This window comes from Sinocyclocheilus grahami, unplaced genomic scaffold (assembly GCF_001515645.1).
Source record: "Sinocyclocheilus grahami isolate Dianchi unplaced genomic scaffold, SAMN03320097.WGS_v1.1 scaffold2300.1, whole genome shotgun sequence".
Lineage (NCBI taxonomy): Eukaryota > Metazoa > Chordata > Actinopteri > Cypriniformes > Cyprinidae > Sinocyclocheilus > Sinocyclocheilus grahami.
The window spans coordinates 50,285-54,964 of record NW_015507479.1 but is presented as its reverse complement, the minus strand read 5'-3'; the positions used below and the strand labels follow the sequence as shown (position 1 = coordinate 54,964).

Here is a 4,680-nt window from a genome sequence, read left to right as displayed (position 1 = left end):
ACACACACTCTCACTCACACACACACACTCTCACTCTCACACACACAGGCACACACACACACAGGCACACACACACACACACACACAGTCACACTCCAGACATCAAGACCCCCTTCTGCCCAATCCTGCGCCTCGACTCCGCCCTCGTCCGCTCGGTCGCCACAGGTCAGACTTCAAACGCCATGCATCTCTACAAATCTATCCTTTATTTGGCCAGGAATTATCCCATTGAGAGATACATCTCTTCTAGCAGGGAGTCCTGGCCAAAACGGCAGCACACTCAAACAGATTACACACACACATAAAACAAGAAATATAATAAAATCGTATCCAACATCATTTATAAAGAATGACATTAAACATTCACATGTTTCTTCCAGGTAGAAAAGCTTTCTAAAAATATTTAGAGATGGAAGTGCTTCTAATATGATAACACTCTGCATTTCTTTCCATAACCGAGGACCGTAGGAGGAAAAGGCCATACTCTAGGAACAGTCAAATGTAATTTAGAAGAATTTCTAGTCCTATAATTACAAGTATAATGTGTGACCCTGGACCACAAAACCAGTCATTTTTTCGAAATTGAGATGTATGCATCATCTGAAATCTGAATAAATAAGCTCTCCATTGATGTATGGTTTGTTAGGATCGGACAATATTTGGCCGAGATACAACTATTTGAAAATCTGGAATCTGAGGGTGCAAAAAAATCTAAATATTGAGAAAATCATCTTTAAAGTTGTCCAAATGAAGTTCTTAGCAATGCATATTACTAATCAAACATTACATTTTGATATATTTACAGTAGGAGATTTACATAATATCCTAATGATTTTTGGCATAAAAGAAAAATCTATAATTGTGACCCATACAATGTATTGTTGGCTATTGCTACTAATATACCCCAGCGACTTAACACTGCTTTTGTGCTGCAGGGTTACAAATGATAAGAGATTACAAATGTAAATAATGCCTTTGCAATAAATAGTAGCACATGCATTTTTCTCCTTTGGTACAAGAAGGCCCAACCAATTTGTGCAATGATGCATTCATCACAAATCGTATTGCAGCATGATATATACAATACAGCATCTTTAGCAAGGATACGTTTACATGCATATAAACCACATCACCATAGTCCAACACTGAGAGGAAGCAGCTTCAGATAATTCTCTTTTTTTGCTTCAAAAGGAAAGCATTTCTTTATACGAAAGAGAAACCCCAATTTAGGTCGGAGCTTTTTAAAATGATTTTCAATATGATACATATATGTTTATACATATAAGTTTATTAAGCATACATTAACCCTGTGGGCTTATATTTTGACATTTTAAAAATCGTAGCTTCATCAGTATGAGATGACACTTAGTGACTTTTGTTGCATGTTGCAGGAAATGAATGTGAAATACTAAAAAATACAACTCAGAGAATCAAACTACAAATCAGCCACTGTGCAGAAAAAAGTGCTGCACAGTCCCCCCCCACACACACACACATGCACACACACACAATGTTTGATTGTAATCATAATGCAAAACCTGATATTTATCTAACCAAAAATATCTAAACCTTGACATAAAGTAGTCTTTTAGAATGTCTAAAAATATATCTAAAAGCAAAACCTAATAAAATGAAGTAAGTATGTCTAAAAACACAATGGGAATCCATTTAATTAAATAAAAATATATTCATTCTTGTGGGGAAAATAGCTCATTAAAACTGTATAAATATTGCATAATATCTTAAAATCCCCTCAAAATTCTAAATAATAATCAAAAAATATTATTGAACAAAAATGTATTAAATTGATTTTCCTGAAAAAAAGGAAGTTACATTTTAAGGCTTCGGTCACTTTTGACCGCGAAGGAGCCGAGTGTGACTCCCAAACGAAGAGGACCAGAGGGTTAAAGCATTTTCAGTTTGTGTATGCTTGTCCGTGGCAGACTGTGTAGAGCTGACGTGTAGATTTGAACTTGGTTTGGTCTTCATGCTGAAGTGATCGTGCAAATTCATTTCTTTATTTTGACTGATAATCAGTGTGCCGCCCCGTATCAGCATGCCAGATAAGCTCACTTATGAATCGTGCGGTTGGTTGGTATGCCAAGATGGATCTTCCCACAGCTCACTATACTTCACGTTCGGATATCACAGCCGTTAATAAAGCTCCCCGTAACCAAAGATATATTCGCGTGTTTGGACAAACTACTGCGCCTTTGATTGTGTCTGTGAGCTTTCGCATTTTCATTTTGTTGGATTTTCCTGGATGTTCCTGTGGTAAAACTCTCTTAAGGTGTGTGTGTGTGTGTGTGTGTGTGTGTGTGTGTGAGAGGGGCTTCCTCCGCAGGACTGTTGTGTTTGTACTCTCCGAGTTGATCATATAAAAAGAAACAGATGGAGCAAATATGGAAGTATAATGTGTGACCCTGGACCACAAAACCAGTCATTTTTTCGAAATTGAGATGTATGCATCATCTGAAATCTGAATAAATAAGCTCTCCATTGATGTATGGTTTGTTAGGATCGGACAATATTTGGCCGAGATACAACTATTTGAAAATCTGGAATCTGAGGGTGCAAAAAAATCTAAATATTGAGAAAATCATCTTTAAAGTTGTCCAAATGAAGTTCTTAGAAATGCATATTACTAATCAAAACTGAAAATTGTATATATTTACAGTAGGTAATTGACAAAATATCTTCACTGAACATGATCTTTACTTAATATCCTAATGATTTTTGGCATAAAAGAGAAATGTATAATTGTGACCCATACAATGTATTGTTGGCTATTGCTACAAATATCCCCCAGCGACTTAACACTGCTTCTGTGCTGCAGGGACACATATGATAAGACATTACAAATGTAAATAATGCCTTTGCAATAAATAGTAGCACATGCATTTTTCTCCTTTGGTACAAGAAGGACCAACCAATTTGTGCAATGATGCATTCATCACAAATCGTATTGCAGCATGATATATACAATACAACGTCTTTAGCAAGGATACGTTTGCATGCATATAAACCACATCACCATAGTCCAACACTGAGAGGAAGCAGCTTCAGATAATTCTCTTTTTTTGCTTCAAAAGGAAAGCATTTCTTTATACGAAAGAGAAACCCCAATTTAGGTCGGAGCTTTTTAAAATGATTTTCAATATGATACATATATGTTTATACATATAAGTTTATTAAGCATACATTAACCCTGTGGGCTTATATTTTGACATTTTAAAAATCGTAGCTTCATCAGTATGAGATGACACTTAGTGACTTTTGTTGCATGTTGCAGGAAATGAATGTGAAATACTAAAAAATACAACTCAGAGAATCAAACTACAAATCAGCCACTGTGCAGAAAAAAGTGCTGCACAGTCCCCCCCCACACACACACACATGCACACACACACAATGTTTGATTGTAATCATAATGCAAAACCTGATATTTATCTAACCAAAAATATCTAAACCTTGACATAAAGTAGTCTTTTAGAATGTCTAAAAATATATCTAAAAGCAAAACCTAATAAAATGAAGTAAGTATGTCTAAAAACACAATGGGAATCCATTTAATTAAATAAAAATATATTCATTCTTGTGGGGAAAATAGCTCATTAAAACTGTATAAATATTGCATAATATCTTAAAATCCCCTCAAAATTCTAAATAATAATCAAAAAATATTATTGAACAAAAATGTATTAAATTGATTTTCCTGAAAAAAAGGAAGTTACATTTTAAGGCTTCGGTCACTTTTGACCGCGAAGGAGCCGAGTGTGACTCCCAAACGAAGAGGACCAGAGGGTTAAATAAAAAGGCTGGTTGGACGAGATTCGGTGTTGCTTTCAAATATTAAATCAACTTATGTTCGTCTTGCAGACAATAAAGCGCTGTATGTGATCAGCACTTCAGAGAGTCAGATCTATGAGCTGGTGGCCGGGACATCCTCGGAGAAGAACACGTGAGTCTGTGCTCAATCCTCATGGGCTGCATGCATTTGAAAGTCTAGTAGCTCCCTTTCAATCGAAGTTTCCTCGCAGTTGGAAAGACCTGCTGGAAAAGTCAATCGCAGCAGTCACTCAAGCAGCGGGATCGAGCAAACGTGGATCACCAGCGCCGTACGTCACACCATCAGCTCATAAACACTGAAAACTACAGCCATATGCTCACTGCATCTGATGAAGTCATGTCTGCTCTGTTTCAGGTCGTCTGATGCACGCTCATCTGCCAATGCATTAGGTAAGAGATGAGGATTTTATAACAGCCAGCACCAAAAACTGGCGGTATATACACTACTGTTGGGCAGCACGACTGTTTTCAGCATTGATGATAATCAGAAATGTGTCTCGAGCAGCAGATCAGCATATTATACTGATTTCTGAAGATCATGTGACACTGAAGACTGGAGGAATGATGCTGAAAATACAGTGCTGCATCACAGAAATAAATTACATTTGACTATATATTACAATACAAGACAGTTATTTGAAATTGAAATAATATTTCACTGATTTAACTGCACGTTTAATCAGATGAATGCAGCCTTGGTGAAGACCCAACCCCAAACTTTTGAATGAAGTGCAATTTAATGACAGCAAATGAAATGTAGGCAAAATTGCTGTTGTTAGGTACGTCGCGAAGCAGAAAAAGGGGAAACCCCCTTAGCTGTTATAAATTCGA

General features: G+C 36.6%; 1 long non-coding RNA gene across 1 annotated transcript; it reads left to right on the top strand.

Annotated features, from left to right (window-relative positions):
• Positions 1-93: 93 nt before the first annotated feature.
• Positions 94-4,119, top strand: LOC107574662 (uncharacterized). The gene is made up of 3 exons (XR_001607711.1): positions 94-165; positions 3,880-3,961; positions 4,041-4,119. It is a non-coding gene; the product is annotated as an uncharacterized lncRNA (long non-coding RNA).
• The last annotated feature ends 561 nt before the right edge of the window (positions 4,120-4,680 follow it).